Here is a 20,190-nt window from a genome sequence, read left to right as displayed (position 1 = left end):
ACAAAGTGCTGTGAATCTGTGGAATTCCCTGCCCAGTGAAGCAGTTGAGGCAACCTCACTGAATGTTTTTAAGGCAAGGATAGATAAAAGAACAATAAAGCAATTGAGGGTTATGGTGAGCAGGCGGTAAGTCAAGCTGGGTCCACAAAAAAGATCAGCCATGATCTTATTGAATGGCGGAGCAAGCTTGAGGGCCACATGGCCTACTCCTGCTCCTAGTTCTAGTGTTCTTAGGTCTACAATTCCGGCTGCCTCGGCAAAGCAACCAGCTTAATCAAGGACTGCTCACACCCTGGGTGGCACGGTGGCATTGTGGTTAGCACTGCTGCCTCACAGCACCAGGGATCCAAGTTCCATTCCCAGCTTGGGTCACTGTCTGTGTGGGGTTTGCACATTCTCCCTGTGTCTGCGTGGGTTTCCTCCGGGTGCTCCAGCTTCCTCCCACAGTCTGAAAGAGGTGCTGGTTAGGGTGCATTGACCCGACTAGGAGGCAGAGTGTGGCGACTAGGGAAATTTCACAGTAACTTCATTGCAATGTTTTAACGTAAGCCTCATTTGTGACACTAATAAATAAAACTTTAACTTTAAAAGTGTGTGGATTTTCAGAAGGCATTTGACAAGATGAAATGCAGGAAGCCTGAAACAAGAATTTAGCAGTCTAGGAAAAGACTGATCCCAGTGGAGGGGGAGGTGCCACAATGGTGGGGAGGGGTTGGGCAGCAGAACAGAGATATGTCACTGTGTGTTAGGGGGGTGCGCCATGATGGTGCGGGGTGGGGGGTGGAATGGAGAGGTGCCACTGGGGATGGTGCTCATGACTGGGGGAGAGTCGGACACATGGGGAGGCATCCCGCGCAGGGCTCGGTCCTTTAAAGCAGTAACCCTGGAACTCAAAGTGCTTTTTTTCCCCTTCTAACTCTTTCAGAGTAACTAACAGGGCAAAACCGTCTGAACCATTCAAATTGCTTTAAATCGCATTCGTAACAATCAGGGTAATACTGTCTGAACCTTTTCAATCACTTTGTCGGATGGTTCCCAGCAACTGTCCAGTGGAAGATTAAACTTCTGGATAATTGCCAGGTAAACCCTTACCTGGGAACTTCCCAGAGGGATTCCCCAGTCCATCCACTAAATGGGATGCTGGGGAGTCGGGAATTTATAATGTGTACAAGCTCTTTGGACTTCATAGAATAAATCAGCACAGAAAAAGATCATTTGGGCCACCGTGTTACATTTGATTTATCATTGTCACATGCATTAACATACAGTGAAAAGTATTGTTTCTCGTGTGTGATACAGACAAAGCATACTGTTCATAGAGTACATAGGGAAGGAGGAAAGGAGAGAGTGCAGAATATAGTGTCGCTAGGATGTAGAGAAAGATCAACTTAATGCAAGGTAAGTCAGTTCAAAAGTCTGACAGCAACAGGGAAGAAGCTGTTCTTGAGTCGGTTGGAACGTGACTCCAGATTTTTGTACCTTTTTCCCACTGGAAGAAGGTGGAAGAGAGTATGTCCGGGGTGCATGGGATCCTTGATTATACTGGCTGTGTTCCTGAGACAATGGGAAGTGTACGCTTAAACTGGACCATCTGACGGGCAACACGACAGCTCAGTGACTATCACTGTTTGCTGTGCAGATACATGGATTTGGGCCGGTGTCTGCGGGAGTTTGCACATTCTCCCCGTGATTGCATGGGTTTTCTCCAGGTGCTCCGGTTTCCTCCCACACCCCAAAAACGTGCTCTTAGGCTGATTGGTGTAACAATTTGTCACTAAATTAGTCTTCCCTCAATCTTCCCCAATAGATGCAGACAAAGGTCATAGGTAGAGGAGGGCACTCACAATGTTAAAATGGGGGCGCGGGCTCGTTGGGCCGAAGGGCCTATTTCCTGTGCTGTGTTGGTCTTTGTGTAGACAGAGTCAATGGATGGGAGGCTGGTTTGCATGATTGCATGGGCCACGTTCATGACATTTTGTAGTTCCTTGCAGTCTTGGGCAGAGCAGGAGCCCATACCAAGCTGTGATACATCTGGAAAGGACATGATTGTGCTACAGGAAAGAATCAGTTAGCACCTTCTGTACCTCTACACACCTATCATTAATGTCTGCTGAAGACACACAGTGAAGAACTTGTCAAACAGTGCAGATACTTGTAAGCGACTTCAGGAGGACGTTGAGACAGGAGGCTGATACATTGATGGAGAGAAGTGTGAAGTGATGCATCACATGAGGCAAAAACAGGAGTAGAAGTAAATAGTCAATGAAAAGATGGAGATGATGTGGGCGATAAAGTGATCACAAGGCTTATATAGAACATATAGAACAGCACAGAACAGCACAGGCCCTTCGGCCCTCAGTGTTGTGCCAAGCTATGTCCAAACCCAAGATCAAGCTATCCCACTCCCTATCATTCTGGAGTGCTCCATGTGCCTATCCAATAACCACTTGAAAGTTCCTAAAGTGTCCGACTCCACTATCACAGCAGGCAGTGTATTCCACACCCCAACCACTCTCTGAGTGAAGAATCTACCTCAGACATCCCTTCTATATCTCCCACCATGAATCTTATAGTTATGCCCCCTAGTAACAGGTACGCCCATCCGAGGAAATAGTCTCTAAACGTGAATGTGATTGTTAGCAGGTGAAGCCATTAAAATAGCCAATTATATTTGAGGTTTTCTAAATAGGGGCATTGAGTACAAGGACACTGAAGAAATAATGGTGACGATTCTCCTAAAAGTGCTGAATTGGTGGGGGAACTGTTCTAGATCCCAACTTTTTCTCAGTTCAGTTTCTCACCTGAATCTCCGCACTCTGTGCACTGCAGAGGTCCCCGAGGTGAATCTCATTAAAAACCCGCCCCAGAGTCTGACTGCTCTGGAACTCTGCACATACACTGTAGCCCTGATCTGTCAGATCCCCCATTTGCTAGTCAGCTCGATCGCTGGCTAATCTGGGACCCCCGCAGTGCTGCTCCTCCAGCCCCCCCGCTATGGCCCATTCATGGCCCTCACAGCCCTGACCAGCCCCCATCCCAGGGTGCCCTGCCTCCCTCCAGCAGTGGTGACTCCCTCCACTCCCTGCCCCCACTGACCCCCCCTTCCCCCTGTGCTTATAGTGGGCTTCCCATTGGGCATCATGGTCTCTGCGCATCTCGGGTCCACTGGATTTCCATCACCGCCAGTTCCGCGCCGATTTCTGGCACAGAGCTGTATAAATTAAGATTTGCGTCTTATTAGCAAGCCCAGGACTGAAATCTTAGGGCCCGCTAGGCGTGTTCCTCTCCAAGGGCTTTACAGTGACCCAATCCTGCTGCGGTGAAGGGGGCTAGCGAGGCCCCCCCAGGAGGTCAGGAGTGAGGGGGGTGCCCCCCCGGGCATTGCCACCTTGGCAGTGCCAGTTTGGCTCCTGGCACTGCCCGATGAACAAAGTGGCAATGCCCGGGGGCACCTTGCTACTGCCCACTGGACGTCAGACAGTGCCTAGGGATGGGGCCTGGTGGGGACAGGAATCTGGGGTCCTCTGGGAGGCATGAGCGGAAAGGGCGGGGAGCCCCGCTGCCATTCTGCACTTTGGGCTTTCTGACAGAGGGAGGGAACTCAGCCATCAGGGCTGGCCGTCAAGATAGGTGAGAGGCATTGGTCTGCCATGGGGCTGTGATCGAGGGGTTTGGGCTACTGGAGGGGGGGGGGGGCAGTGTGGGGGGAAGGAGAGATTGAGTAGGTGGAGGGATGGGGGGCTTTCAGTGGAAGGGAGGGAACATTGGGCTGGCATGGGGAGGGTGATTGGAGGGGAAGCACTGTGAGGTCATGGGGCTGGCCAGAGATCGGGAGGCCGGAAGTGCGGGCTGATATGCACGGGCCGATCTCGGTGCTGACAGATCGGTGCATGCGCAGTGGCGCACTCAGCACTATGCTGCCGGCCTTTCCAGCGTGAATAAATCCACCCCCTGATTTTGTAATGATGTTCACGCTAGTGCACTCTGCAGTGCACGGAGTATGTGAGGTTCATTTAGAAAATCCCGCTGGAATCTAAAGGGATTTATTCCAGTTTTTATGCAATTTCAACACTTCGAATTTTTTTGGGAGAATCCCACTCAATATTTATAAATATCAGTCGTAATATCACAGATAGAGTGCATGCACAGCAGAGAAAGGAAAAATCGTGGGTAATTTTCATCTTAACAACTGGAAAGATCTCTTTCACGCAAGAGTTTTAAAAACTAAAAACCTGAAAAAGTACTGAACTTGTCTCAAAAACGCCCATTTCTAGTAGGAGGTAAGATGACCGCCAGATAACTAAATTTGCTTGCCAGAGGAAAATCATTTAGCTATCTTAATGAGGCCGCGTGCCTTCATTGTAATAATAATTCTGTTTTGAACCACAGTTGGTTAAAATTCTCAGGACTCAAGAAACCCAGCGGGTGAAAGGAGATCAGAAGGAGTAAATCTAGACTTTTACAGCACAGCTTGTGGACTGAGAGGAGCAGGGTCTTTCTCTCCAGAACAGAAAGCTACCCAGAAAACTTCCCCTGTCCCTCACCTCCACCCTGTACCATAACCAGCTTCCTTCCTCCAGAAAAGATCAAACCCCATCACAGTCACTATCAGCACTACCCCACCATCCGCAGTTAGGCTTCCCCCATCTGAGCCCTACTATATCTCCTCTCAACGATCTTTCTCCCTCCCAACATCGTTAAAAATGTAAGGACTTTTGGGATACGTCTGTATATCCCAACAACCCACCAATCTCTGGGCTGATATCCAGCACTAGAATCACACATCAAAAGATGCCATTCAGCCCAACGTGCCGTTGCTAGCTCTTTCAAGCAATGATCCATTAATCCCATTTCCTTGCTCTTTCCCCATAATCTTTCAAATGTTTCTGTTTTAAGTTGAGTTCCCATTCCCTTTTTGAATGTGACCATTAAACCTGCTTTGACCGCTCTAATAAGGCTTTACATTCCACACTCAAACAACTTGTGTGAAATATAATCCTATCTTGCCCTTGGTTTGTTTGACAATCGTCCTAAATGGGTGCCCGCTAGTTACTGACCAAGCTCAACCATGGCACAGTGGTCAGCACTGCTGCCTCACAGTTCCAGGGACTCGGGTTTGATTCCCAGCTCGGGTCACTGTCTGTGCAGAGTCTGCACGTTCTCCCCGTGTCTGGCTATTCAGGCCAGAATCACGATGACACAAATGTAACTCAATGGGTGGGATTTTGCCATCCTGCCCGCTGTGGACACGAACCATGCAAAGGTCTGTTGACCTCAGATGGAAATTCCTGGTCTTGGGGCGAGCACGGCTGGAAAATCCCGCCCAACGTTCAGGATCTGATCCATGGTTTACCATCATCTGGCAACTGAATCCAAGAGTCAACTGGCACCAATCTTCGTAATTCATGCCACTTTACATTTTGTCAATCACCACGCCTTTCACAATTTACAAATTTACCCACTGCTTGTGGATTCAGAGCTTTGGCAAAATGATAGTCTTTTATTATTTATTATTGTCACAGGTAGGCTTACATTAACACTGCAATGAAGTTACTGTGAAAACCCCTAGTCACCACACTCGGGTGCCTGTTCAGGTACGCTGAGGGAGAATTTAGCATGGCCAACGCACTTAACCAGAATGTCTTTCAGTCTGTGGGAGGAAATCGGAGGAAACCCATGGAGACATGGGGAGAACGTGCAGACTCCACATAGGCAGTGATCCAAGCCAGGAATCGAACCCGGGTCTCCAGTGCTGTGCCACTGCACTGCTGTCAACCGTTAGATTCAGAATGAGTAGGCTCCTACATTGACCTGACTGGTGACAGCTGAAAGTTGTAACTTAAAAAGATAACAGATATAACCTTATTGGATTGAAAGCTGCAGTGTGGCCTAACTGAAGCAGGAATCTCAGTGTACCCTGTCTCAGGTTTGCAGCGATGACTGGGCTGTGGAACTGTTACGACGGTCATGGAAGGTCATCGCCAGGTCTCCCCATAGGTTCTGTGGAGTAGGAACTCTCTTAATTGAGAGTTGGGAAGTGAGCAACAGGGGTTAAAACCCATTGCTTCAACCCAGACTGACATTCTGCAGGGTCCCGGCGAATTAACTCGCATGCTGTAAGCTGTGGGTCCTTCTTGCGCTATCATTAAAGAGTTTTTGGTGAAGGAAGACTGACCTTGATGGAATTATTACAGGAGCACCCTGCGGCCCTTGTGTATGGTGTGGATCGGTGCTAGGACCCCCAGCTGTTCACAACATATATGATTGATTTAGGAAGGGAACTAAATGTAATATCTTCAAATTTGCAGATGACACAAAGCGGGGTGGGAGGGTAAGCAGTGAGAAAGGTGCACAGATGCTTCAGGGTGATTTGGGCAAGCTGTGTGAGTGGACAAATACATGGCAGATGCAGTCTAATGTGGATAAATACAAGGGCAAGCATTTTGGCAGCAAAAACCGGAAAGTAGATTATTAACTGAATGGTTATAAATTAGGAGAGAGAATGTGCAACAAGACCCGAATGCCCTTGTATACCAGTCTGCGTAAGGTAAGCATGCAGGTGTAGCAGGCAGTAATGAAGGCAAATGTTGGCCTTCACGGTGGGAGAATTTGAGTCCAGGAGCAGGGATATGTTGCTGCAATTGTACACGGCCACACCTGGAATATTGTGTGTAGCTTTGGCCTCCTTATCCGAGGAAGAATGTTCTTGCTAAAGAGGGAGTACAGCAAAAATTTACCAGACTCATTCCTTGGATGTTGGGGCTGGTGTATGAGGAGCAGCTGTGCCACTTAGGATTGTATTTGCTGGAGTTCAGAAGAATGAGGGGGGAATCTCATCGAAACCTATAAACTTTTAATGGGACCAGACAGGAAAGATGTTCCTGACGGTGGGAATATCCAGAACCAGGGATCATAGTTTAGGGATACAGGGTAAACCATGAGGTGGGGAGAAATTTCTTCACCCAGAGGGTGGTGAATGTTGGAATTCACTACCACACAAGGCAGACGAGACCAAAATATTATTTGTTTTCGAGAAGTTCAAGTTTATTTCTTATTGTCACAAATAGTGACTTCATTGCAGTGTTAACGTAAGCCTATGAAAATCTCTATTTGCCACACTCTGGCATCTACTTGGGTACATTTGAGGAAAATTTAGCATGGCCAACGCACCTAACCAGTACGTCTTTCAGACCGTTCGGGGAAACCCATGCAAATACGGGAAAGAACACATAGAACATGCACAAATCCAGCAATCAAATCCAGATACCTGGTGCAGTGAAGCAGCAGTGCTAGGAAGGAGTTAGATATCACTTTTGGGGTGAAGGGGATCAAAGGATGTTGGGGGGTGGGGGGGTAAGGTGGGATCAGGCTATTGAGTTGCATGATCATAGTGAACGGGGGAGCAGGCTAGAAGGGCTGAATGGCCTCCTCCTGCTCATATTTTCTACGTGAACGGTTCAATGTAAATGAACACTTGTTTCCCTCTTCCTGTTTATAAAGGATTTTGGAGTTGATACCATTCTCTGTGGATGTTATAATGAGCACTTTGCCGTAATCTCTGTTCTTGCTCTATTTTAGCGCATTTGTTATCGTGTATAATTTAAATCAGTTAACAGATGCATCAGAACAGGGCACAGAAGAGAACAGACTGATTTGTTCTGGGAATGTTTGATACCCGAGTGTGCGTTCAGATGTCACTGTGAGCAATTGAACATCTGTCTTCTGCTTTCATTCACCGACAGCAAAAGGCAATCCCATAACAACTCCCCAGCAATCACTCTAAACGGTATGCGTAATCTCACAGGACCAGTTCATCCACCGCATCAGAACGATGCTATTCCAATCACTATGGAGCGTTCCAATATCGTGTCTGTGTGAGATTTCCAAGTAAGTGCCTATCACAGCACAGTTGAGAGTGGTGTCATTACATGGGGTTAGGCTCACTGGGAGAAGTCTAGTCAAACTCTCCCCTGCAAGAGAACTTAACAGTTGGCATAAACAGGAGGTTATAAATGCACCCATCAGGTTAAATTCAATCTGGGAAGGGGGTGAGATGGAAGGTGGCAGCTGTGGCTTGGTGTTTCACTGAACAGTCAACATTCTTATGTAAGACAAGAGAGAGTGACTGCTGACAAACTATTTGGCTGTGGAGGGCATCGCAGACAATGCCTTACACTAGTAGGCACGCTAAATTGCCCCTTTGTGTCCCAAGATTTATGAGTTAGGAAGATTAGTCGGGTAAATACTTGGGGTCATGGTGGAATTTGTCCTGGGTGTCAGGGGGATTATGTGGGGTTACAGGGATAGGGCCTGGATAGGATTGTTGTTGGTGCAGATTCGATGGGCCAAATGGCCACCTTCTGCACCATAGGGATTCTATGGTTCAGCATAAGTCTCTGGCTAGGGATCAGGAGAAAACATATGGAGTGAGCTCTTCTCCCTCTTCCTAGCCCAACTTGCGAGGACCCAACAGCTGCCCTGGTAGGAAGCAGGCAAATCATTAAGGGTTGGCTCATGTATCCACAAGGCCAAACAGAGGAGGAAGTGAACTAACATTTAGCGTTAGAGTTAAGCCATCCAGCTCCCTGATGATCATTTCCTTTTCTTTATTCATGTGTGGGACATGGAAGTTACTAGTTGCCCGTCCTGAGTTGCCCTTGGAGGGTAGTTGAGAGTGAATTGTGGATCTGGAGACACATGTAGTCCAGACAAGCTAAGGATGGCAAATTTCCTTCCCTAAAGGGCATTGGTGAACCAGATGGATTTTTGTGACAATGGACAGTGGTTTCACGGTCATCAGTAGATCCTTAATTCCACATTATTTTCCGATTGAATTCAAATACCACCGTGGCGGGATTCGAACCCAGGTCCCCAGAACATTAGCTAAGTTTCTGGATTAATAATCTAGTGATAATACCACTAGACCAATGGGGGCTCCCCAGTATTTCAATCAACCCATACATGTGAAGTGAAAATTCTGTCATCAAGCCAGATATGTTCTCTTGATTCTCAGAGAAGGGAGGGTGGAGAGTAGATTGGATAGAGGTAAAAGGCAATGTGTCAGAGACAGACAGGGACAATCCGGTGGAAAGTCGGAGAATGAGTTGGCGGGGGATGGGGGGCACATATTTGAATTGGTAAAAGAAGCAAAAGTGGTGTGAAGAGAAACTTTTCCACACAGCGGGTGGTTCAGGTCTGCGGTGCACTGCCCAAGAGCGTGGTGGAGGTAGGTTCAACCGAGAAATTCAAATGGGAATTTGACAGTTAACTGAGAAGGAAGAATGTGCAGGGAACGGCATAAGGTGAATTGCTTATTTGGAGACTTGGGGCTGACTTGATGGGCCGAATGGCCTCCTTTCTGTGCTGTTTCAGTTCTGTAATTCGTTCACACATCATTGGCAAAGCCAGAATTTATTGCCAGTCCTTACATAACTTAATGGCCGTCTCACAGGTCAGCTAACAACATTTCTGTTGGATTCAGGTCAGTTATGGGAGGTTTTGTGGCACACTGGGTAATGTCACTGCCCCCGAGCCGGAAGTTGCAGGTTCAAGTCTCACCCCAGGTCTTGGTGACCCCGAGGCAGGCGCGTTCATAATGTGGCCAAACAGGTTGACCATCTACCTGTACCCATCCTCCCAGAATGCTAATGGCTGGCGGTGAGAATGAGACACCCTCCTGGTCAGCTACACTTGTTGTGGAGTGGTGCCTCTCAAGCAATAAACCCCTGGTGACAGACTACCCACCTGTTCCAGGTAAAACTCATAATGGAAGTGGATGAAAGTCTGTCTTGTGCAACGCAAAGCGCAGGAAGATAAACACCAAGTCATATATGAAATGGAGCAACGAAGGAAGACTGACTTTTACACTTAAAGTTTATTTCTTAGTGTCGCAAGTAGGCTGACATTTACACTGCAATGAAGTTACTGTGAAAATCCTCTAGTCGTCACACTCCAGCGCCTGTTCGGGTACACTGAGGGAGAATTTAGCATGGCCAATACACCTAACCAACATGTCTTTTGGACTGTGGGAGGAAACTGGAGCCTGAACAGCATTAGTGAACAGGAGGTATTTTAAACAACATTCTGGTAGTTTCATGGTCACGATTACGGAAACTAGATTTATTTATTTATTCATTTGTGGGACATGGTCATTGCTGACTGGCCAGCATTTATTGCCCATCCCTAGTTGCCCGAGGACAGTTGGGAGTCAATCACATTACTGCGGGTCTGAAGTCATATCTAGGCCAGACCAGGTAAGATTTCCTTCCCTAAAGGACATTAGTGAAACAGGTGGGTTTTTCTGACAATTGACAATGGTTTCATGGTCATCAATGGATTCTTAATTCCAGATATTTTTTATTGAATTCAAATTCCACCATCTGCCTTGTTGGGATTCGAACTCAGGTACCCAGAACAATAGCTGAGTTTCTGGATTAATAGTCTAGCGATAATACTATTGGGCCATTGTCTTCCCATTAATTGGACTAAGATTCCCTATCCGTTGCATAGTGGACCATGAAGCCATGTCTACTGCTCATGAGCACAGCTCCCTGAATTACCAGGGAAGGCACGTTGCCACTCTGCTACTATGTCCCATTGTAATCTCTTAATTATGAAGAAAATCAAGAATCCTCCATTTCTTCTTCAACAAGGATTTTCGACTCCTCTACACCTGAGTATAAAAGTCTGTTTTAGCCCATTTGAAATGATAAGCTTTAAGCACTGACAATCTTAAGCACATTTCTCTCTGTAAATTGCCAATCATGGAAAGGCTACGGCTGAAGCTTTAAGGAATCACTCAGATAGAAAATCAAGTGGATAGCTGTTAAATTATTGGTCAAAGATCATCATCATCATCTTTACACTCTGTCCTCTGAGAGTAGTGATAAATTGACATAGTTTCTGGAAAGGTACCTTCAGACTGGAAAGTTGTAAGTGTAGCCCCACTCTTAAGAATGGAGGGAGAGAGAAAATTGTTAGTTTGCCATCAGTGATAGGGAAATTATTAGAATCTATTGCAAAGAGTGGAATAACTAGAGTGGTAACTAGGCTTAGAAAATAATTGTATGATTAGGCAGAGCCAACATTGTTTTATGAAAGTGGTTAGCACTGCTCTCTCACAGTGCCAGAGACCCAGGTTCAATTCTGACTTTGGGTGACTGTCAGTGTGGAGTTTGCACATTCTCGCCGTGTCTGCATGCTCTTCCCACGTCTGCACGTTCTTCCCATGCCTGCATAGGTTTCCCCCAGATACGCCAGTTTCCACCCGCCTGCCAAATCTACGACTCTCACCAACTTTTACAGATGCACCATAGAAAGCATTCTTTCTAGTTGTATCACAGCTTGTATGGATCTGCCCAAGACCACAACAAAACTACAAAAATTTGTGAATGTAGCCCAATCCATCACGCAAACCAGTCTCCCATCCATTGACTTTGTCTATACTTCCCATTGCCTCGGCAAAGCAACCAGCATAATTAAGAACTTCACGCACCCCGGACATTCTCTCTTCCACCTTCTTCCTTTGGGAAAAGGATACAAAAGTCTGAGATCACTTACCAACCAGCTCAAGAACAGCTTCTTCCCTGCTACTATCAGACTTTTGAATAGACTTTGCATTAAGTTTTTGCATTAAGTTGATTTTGCTCTATACCCTAGCTATGATTGTAACACTACATGCTGCACTCTCTCATTTCCTTCTCTATGAATGGTATGTTTTGTCTGGATAGCATGCAAGAAAAAATATTTTTCATTGTATGTTAAAACATGTGACAATAATAAATCAAACCAAATCATATCAAATCAAAAGATGTATAGATATGGTGAGTTCACACAGGATTACAGGAATGCGGCACTGGTCCTGGATAAGATGCTGTTTCGGAGAATCAATGCAGATTCAATGGGTCGAATGGCCTCCATCTGTACTGTAGAGATTCTATTGTTCTAAATCATGTTTGGCAAATGTATTGGAGGTTTTTAAGGATATTTCTTTTAGCATAGGTAAAGGAGAACAAGTGGCCCAACATTCGGCCCATCAAGTCTGCACCGACCACAATCCCATCCAAGTCTTACCCCGATATCCCTATATATTTCCCCGTTAATCCCTCTAACCTATGCATCTCAGGATCCTAAGGGACAATTTTTTTTTTAGCATGGCCAATCAACCTAACCTGCACACCTTTGGACTGTGGGAGAAAACCGGAGCACCCAGAGGAAACTCACCCAGACACGAGGAGAATGTGCAAACTCCACACAGACAGTGACCCGAGCCAGGAATCGAACCCAGGTCCCTGGAGCTATGAAGTAGCAGTGCTAACCCACTGTGCTACCATGCCACCCAGGTTTGATGGGCCGAAGGGCCTGTTACTGTAATGTACTATTCTTTGCTCTTATTCTTTGTACCCCTGATCTCAAAAATCCACAGCAGTTCTGGTGAGCCAGCCCATGGTACAGGCCTGTGGTCCACTTCCTTTCTCACCTCTATTTTCTACCCACTCAGTTTGATTTTCCCCCTAGCTCATAGAAAAGGTTCTGTTGTCAGTTGTAGTGATTATAATTCCTGAGGTGAGACCAGATAATTTAGTAAAAAGCAAGGATTCAATCTGCAAACATCTTGTTCGGATTGATGGATAGGGCACTTACTCATAATGATAGTGTGGGAATACCTACCTTACTGATCTAAGGATACATCAGGGGAACTGAGGCCAGTACTGGACTGACTGAGCTATGGCTGATGCAATCAAGTAACATTCAGGGACTTTGAGCCAACAATATTTCCTTGTGGTAGTGCAGTGTTGTCCTGGTAAACTGTAGTTTTTCCCAGAATTTAGGGTGGCACGGTGGCACAGTGATTAGCACTGCTGCCTCATAGCACCCGTGTTCGATTCCCGGCTTGGGTTACTATTTGTAAAGACTCTGCATGTTCTCCCCGTGTCTGTGCGGGTTTCCTCCAGGTGCTCCAGTTTCCTCCCACAGTCCGAAAGATATGCTGGTTAGGTGCATTGGCTATGCTAAATTCTCCCTCAGTGTGTCTGAACAGGCACCAGAGTGTGGTAACTAGGGGATTTTCACAGTAACTTCATTACAGCATTAATGTAATGCTTGTGACAGTAATAAATAAACATTAAAAAAACCTTAATTTCGAAGCATTTTAGCTATAATTATAATTGTCCTTTGGTGGTTCATCAAGTAATTCGCCCTGTCAACTGTGGTTTAGTTGGTAGCGCACCCAACACAAGGCTTTGGGTTCAAATTCCATTTGGACACAGCAATCAAGGCTAATGCCATACTGACAGAATGCTGCTCTGTCAGAGGTTTTTAAGGTTATTTATTAGTCACAAGTAGACTTACATTAACACTGCAGTGAAGTTACTGTGAAAATCCCCTGGTCACCACCCACGGCATCTGTTCAGGTACACTGAGGGAGAATTTAGCACGGCCAATGCACCCGAACAAACATGACTTTTGGACTTTAGGAGGAAACTGGAACACCCGGAGGAAACCCACGCAGGCACAGGGAGAACATGCAGACTCCACACAAACAGGGACCGAAGCTTGGAATTGAACTCAGGTCCCTGGCGCTGTGAGGCAGCTGTGCTAATCCACTGTAGCACCATGCCTCTCTGTCTTTCAGATGACATGTTAAACCAGGGTCTCCATCTGCCTGCTCAGGTGGACGTAAAAGATCCCATGCCCATCCCTAGTTGTCCTTCGAGGGCAGTTGAGATCCAACCACATTGCTGTGGATCTGGATTCACATGTAGGCCAGACCAGAAAGGATGGCAGATTTCCTTCCATAAAGGACATTAGTGAACCAGGTGGTTTTTTCCGACAATCGATAATGGTTTCGTGGTCATCAGTAGATTCTTAATTCCAGATTTTTTTTTAAATTGAATTCAAATTCCACCACCTGCAGTGGTGGGATTCGAACACGGGTCTTCAAAAATTAGCTGAGCTTCTGGATTAAAAGTCTAGCGATAATACCAGGAGGCCAGCTCCTCCCCTAGCTTCCTTATGCCTTGAAGAAATGATGGCACATTTTTCTATGTTCATGTGCTACATAAATACAAATTGCTTTTGTGATTGTTGCGCACAATTGTGATAATGACTCCTCAAAAGAGCGTAAGTATTTTTGATAGACACTACATACACTTGAGAGTGGAATAGAACATCGCTTTACTTGTTGGCAATCCCAGTGCACTCCCACATCAAATATAAAAAGGTCACAGTTCACAATTACTCTTGGTTGGAATCTTGATGAAATATAAGATAAATAACCTTTCCTACCTTTTTGTTTCTTCCTGTGATGGCTTGCATTACCAGTCTTGTAGGTTGGTCTTTGATGCTGGGGAAACAGGTCTCTTGTGGAAACTCCAATGGAATCCTAGCAGCTGGGGATGAGAGTTTACTTACATCACTGCATGCTGTGACTTAAATGTGTTCGCATCAGTGCATTTTCAGGATACAAAATTATACATTTGTACATGTTACTGTATTTGTGGCACAATGGGTTAACATCCCTGCCTCTGAACCAGAGGGGTTCGAGACCCACCCCAGGACTTGTTGGCCAAGGAAAGTTCTTTCCTAAAGCAGTCAAACAGATTGAGTATCGAACTGCAAATCCTTCCAAAGACACCCTTTGGTTGGCAGTAAGAGCAGGAGAGACTCCTGGTCAGCCAGTTTGGACCATTGTCCAAAGGTGTGCAGGTTAGGTTGATTGGCCATACTAAATTGACCCTAGTGTGGGGGGTGGGGGGGTTAGCAGCGTAAATATGTGAAGTTGTAGGAATAGGGCCTGGGTTGAATTGTGGTCGGTACAGACTCAATGGCTGAATGACCTCCTTCCGCACTGTAGGGATTTTATGATTCTATGCGGAGTGGCGCCCCTCAAACTATAAGCCTCTGGAGACAGATTAGTGACCTGTTCTGGGATTATTTGCTATGGAAAGAGACGAGAGTGTGCTTTAGTGCACTACTGGGTGCAGGAAGAGAATTGGAATTGGAATGTGTTACTGTAGTATGAGAAATATCTAAACTTAGTACTTGCTGCCCACAACTTCCTCTGCTGAGCAATACTGGAGCCTGACAGTTCTCCTGGGTCAGCTCCTCTTCCACAGGGACCATGCCCTAGGAGAGTGTTGGCAACCATGGACTTCCATTGGATTGATCCATGATCACACTTGTCCAAGTACTGCAGTGAGTGGACATTGCCCATGCCTGGTAGGCAGTGCCAAGGTGCCCCCCCCCGGGCATTGCCACATTGCTCCTGGGGGCTCCTCAACGGGCTTTCTTCACTCCAGCAGGATCAGGCCTCAGCTCCCTGCAAGTGGGATTGTAAACCCTGCTGGAGAGAAACAGCCTTGGTGGGGGGGGCGGGGGTGTGTGTGTATACTAGCTGGCCTATAGACTCCAGTCCTGAGCCTGTTAATCAGATGAAAGTCTTCATTTACATAATTTATACAGCTCCGTGCCAATTTTTGGCATGGAGCTGACAGCGTCGGAATCTGGTGGCCGGAGACTCACAGAGGCCATGGCGTCCAGTGGAAAACCCACTAAACAGTCTCCGCTACAGTTTCCTGGCTCGCTGTGTTGGCTGGGAGAATCGTCACCGCTCGTGAGCTCACACTGCCAATCCACCTAATCTGCACATCTTTGGAGTGTGGGAGGAAACCGGAGCACCCGGAGGAAACCCACGCAGACACGGGGAGGACGTGCAAACTCCACACAGACAGTGACCCGAGGCTGGGAATTGAACCTGGGTCCCTGACGCTGTGAGGCAGAAGTGCTAGCCACTGTGCCACATATGATGTAGCCCACCATATGACATGCCATGTGAAAGTCAGCAGCTGCTATAATGCAGCACTTCTTTAGCAGTTCAGTTAGGTTTCAGCCGAGATTGTGTACTCAGATCTGGGAGTTGAGTCCACAACTTCCAGACTGAAAACCAATATTGCCAACTCAGCCCATTTAAACAAATTCATTTTTAAAAATTGTAATTTGTTTCAATCTCAGTAACATTTTTTTTAAAAGAATAAGTATAGAAATCCCATGTTACTTACAAAGAGAATGAAACTACAAGATTCTGTCTGTGACTGTCTGTGTGGAGTTTGCACATTCTCCCCGTGTCTGTGTGGGTTTCCTCCGGGTGCTCTGGCTTCCACCCACACTCCAAAGATGTGCAGGCTGGGTGGATTGGTCATGGTAAATTGCATCTTGGTGGTCCAAGATGTATAGGTTAGATGGATTAGCCATGACAAATGCTTGCGGTTACGGGGATAGGACGAGGGAGTGGGTCTAGATAGAAGCTGCTTTGGGAGAGTTGGTACAGGCTTGTTGGGCCAAATGGCCCCCTTCAGCACTCTATGGGTTCTACATTTGAAAATCATTCTTGAGACATGGGCATGGCCAACAAAGCTAGCATTCATTAGCAGTGGAAAAGTGGGGATTAGACTACTTCTTGAACCAGTGTGTCTGTAGTGGGGGACTTGATGTTATTTATACTGCTTTTGGTACAACTTTTAAACATACAGGATGGCATGGTAGCACAGTCGTTAGCACTGCTGCCTCACAGCACTAGGGACCTGGGTTCGATTCCCGGCTTGAGTCACTGTCTGTCTGGAGTCTGCACATTCTCCCCGTGTCTGCGTGGGTTTCCTCCAGGTGCTCCGGTTTCCTCCCGCCATCCAAAGATGTGTGGGTTAGGTGGATTGGCCATGATAAAGTGGCCTTTCATATCAGGGGGACTAGCTGGGGTAAATGCTTGGGGTTATGGGGATGGAGCCTAAGTAGGATTGTGGTCGGTGCAGACTCGATGGGCTAAATGGTCTCCTTCTCCACTGTGGGGATTCCATGATATGGAGGGCCACAGGATTTCACAGTTTAAATGTGTTCAGCAAACACACTCCTGTAGCAAGGAAGCTTGCTGCCGTAACCTTCACATCAAATCTCGCAGAGCACAATGGACAGCGATGAAATCAAACTGGCCCATTGTGTGGAACAATCAGTTAAATTCACACACAGGTTTCAGAAGTGGTTTACAAGTAGATACTTAAATAACAATGTGATGGACTGCCTATTGGAAATGCTGAACTCTAACAGGATTTAAATTGTGGGTGCTTTGTTCCTACGTGAGTGCTGTAACAAGCAATTGACAGCAGAAATCTCCTGATTTACATCACAAGCCACTGAGTGGAAGTAACAAGCGAGCGAACAGAGTATTCCGTCCTTTCAATTGACCCAGATACATGTACTCCCAGGTAGGTCAACAATGTGAAATCCTGAGAGCTGTCCTGTTTGAGGGAGATAAACAACTAAGCCAGTCTGCGGGTGGGGAAGGTGCCATGCTCACGGTATGAGGAAGTTTGTGCCACTGTTTAAAGTTTATTTATTAGTGTCACAGGTGGGCTGTGAGGTGGGCTTTGCAGTTGGCACCAAGAGAAATCAGTCTGCGGTAAAACTGAAGATGGCACAGTGGTTAGCACTGCTGCCTCATAGTGCCAGGGACCCGGGTTCGATTCCCAGCTTGGGTCACTGTCTGTGTGGAGTTTGCATGTTCCCCCCGTATCTGCGTGGGTTTCCTCTGGGTGCTCCGGTTTCCTCCCACAGTCTGATGTGCTGGTTAGGTGCGTTGGCAGTGTTAAATTCTCCCTCTGTGAAAATCCCCTAGTCGCCACACTCCGGCGCCTGTTCGGGTACACTGTGACTTCATTGCAGTGTTAATGTAAGCCTACTTGTGACGCTAATAAATAAACTTTAACTGGAATGCCTTTGAAAATGGGTACAGTGAATGTAATGTACCATTATCCCCCGGTTGTCAATTGGAATCCCCACATTATAGAGGCAGGCCATTCGGCCCATCGAGTCTGCGCTGACTCGCCGATACAGCATCCCACTTAATCCCTAAAGTATGGGTAACCCCACATGTTTACCCCAGTAATCCCCCTATCCTATATATCTTGGAACATAAAGTGGCAATTTATCATGGCCAATTCACCTAACCTGCTCGTCTTTGGACTGTGAGAGGAAACCGGAGCTCACCAGTCGAGGATCCACAGTCTTAATTCCTATTATCACTCAAAGCCAGCCAGTGCTGGTGAAGGTGCTCTGTAATATTTTAATGGGGAGGTGGGTTTTGGTTGGAGGAGGTATTGGCAGCCATGCAGGAAATGGGAAACAATGAGGAATGGTAGAATATGGGACAGAGTGAGCACAAAGTAATTCAGGTACTGCCCTGGAGGCCTTAGTGGAAGGGGTGGAAAGGAGGAGAGACGTCCTGTATCAGTTTAAGAGACAGGAGTACCTCCAGACAAACACTCAAAAGGCACTGGGGGTAAATACCCCTGAGGACGCACATCTCACCGCTTGTGTGCAGTTTTGGCATGTCAGCTACAACTCTCACCAACTTTTACAGATGCACCATAGAAAGCATTCTTTCTGGTTGTATCACAGCTCGGTCTGGACTCCTGCTCTGTCCAAGACCGCAAGAAAGTACAAAAGGTTGTTAACAAAGTCCAGTCCATCACTCAAACCAGCCTCCCATCCATTGACGCTGGCTACACTTCCCGTTGCCTCAGAAAAGCAGCCAGCATAATTAAAGACCCCAAGCACCCCGGACATTCTCTCTTCCACCTTCTTCTGTCAGGAAATAGATACAAAAGTCTGAGGTCAGGTGCCAACTGACTCAAGAACAGTTTCTTCCCTGCTGCCATCAGACTTTTGAATGGACTTACCTTGCATTAAGTTCATCTTTCTCTACACCCTAGCTATGATTGTAACACTACATTCTGCACTCTCTCCTTTCCTTCTCTATGAACGGTATGCTTTGTCTGTATAGTGTGCAGAGAACAATACTTTTCATTGTATAGTAATACATGTGACAGTAATAAATCAAATCAAATCAGCTATTCTACCGTGATAGCCAACTTGCCCAAATTGACTGCACAATATTCACTAACTCGCTATCCTGTGCATAATGGAAGAGCCAACTGAAGAATCAGATCTTGTAACCCACTGAGGAGATTGTACTGGGGCTGCTGCTGGCATTATCATTGAGATATGAAGACAATTCTGTAAGAATAATTCACCAAGGTTACATTGCCAGTGGGTAGGCCTTCCCCACCAGCTGTGTACAGCAGGATGGGCTGCCCTCGAGCCCAAACTTCTAAAGGCGGCTCTTGCAAGGACACCCTCAGGGGGACGTCTGAGAAATGTGATTGGATGATAAACAAATCAGGAAGGAGACCCTCTATGTCGTGACAAGAACTGCAGAAGACCAATATTTTTACTGTCAAGATTATTGGAGCTTTTATATAACAAAAAGGACCATCCAATATCCAAACCCATTGATTGAATTTATTTCACTCCCTGGAAACCGGTACACAATTTTTTAAAAATTTGTTTGTGGGACATGGGGTGTCACTGTCTGGCCAGCATTTATTGCCCATCCCTAGTTACCCGAGGGCAGTTGAGAGTCAACTACATTGCTATGGATCTGGAGTCACATGTAGGCCAGACCAGGTAAGGTTGGCAGATTCCCTTCCTTAAAGGGTAGTCGTGAACTAGGTGGGTTTTTCTGACAATTGATAATGGTTTCGAGGACAACAATATGTTCTTAATTCCAGATATTTTTTATTGAATTCAAATTCCACCACCATGGTGGGATTCGAACCTGGATCCACAGAGCATTAGCTGAGTTCCTGGATTAATAATCTAGCGACAATACCACTCATTTCCCCTAAATAGTAACCTCCCCCATTGGTGACGTAAATGTTTCCTTGCATCTCAGTCGAACTCAGTAGGTGTACATGCCAGCTGAAAAGCCCAATATCGTCACTCACAAATGAGTTACACAATGACAGGAGATTTAACGTGAATCGACTTTCCGACCATTGCATGCTGTGAGTGACGGAGTGGGATTGTCTATTTGAACAGATCAGCGGCCTGGCACAGGAGGTCTCAAGGAACAGCTGCTTACTTTGTGAGAATGGACAGTCCAGTCCCTGGGCTGGTCTGCTTGAAGCTAGGCCCCAGAGCAAAGAATCAAATGCACATAGACAACACAATGTGATAGAAACTGCTCGACAGATGGGCTAATCTGCATTTGTCGAAATGACAAATGCGGGAGATCATTCTCCAGTGAGAGCGAGTTCAGGGTCGGAGGGAGCACAGAATATGTTGCCACTGAACTAATTG

This window comes from Carcharhinus amblyrhynchos, chromosome 30 (assembly GCF_965287045.1).
Source record: "Carcharhinus amblyrhynchos chromosome 30, sCarAmb.v2.hapA, whole genome shotgun sequence".
In the NCBI taxonomy this organism is placed as follows: domain Eukaryota; kingdom Metazoa; phylum Chordata; class Chondrichthyes; order Carcharhiniformes; family Carcharhinidae; genus Carcharhinus; species Carcharhinus amblyrhynchos.
This window is presented reverse-complemented; position numbering follows the sequence as displayed.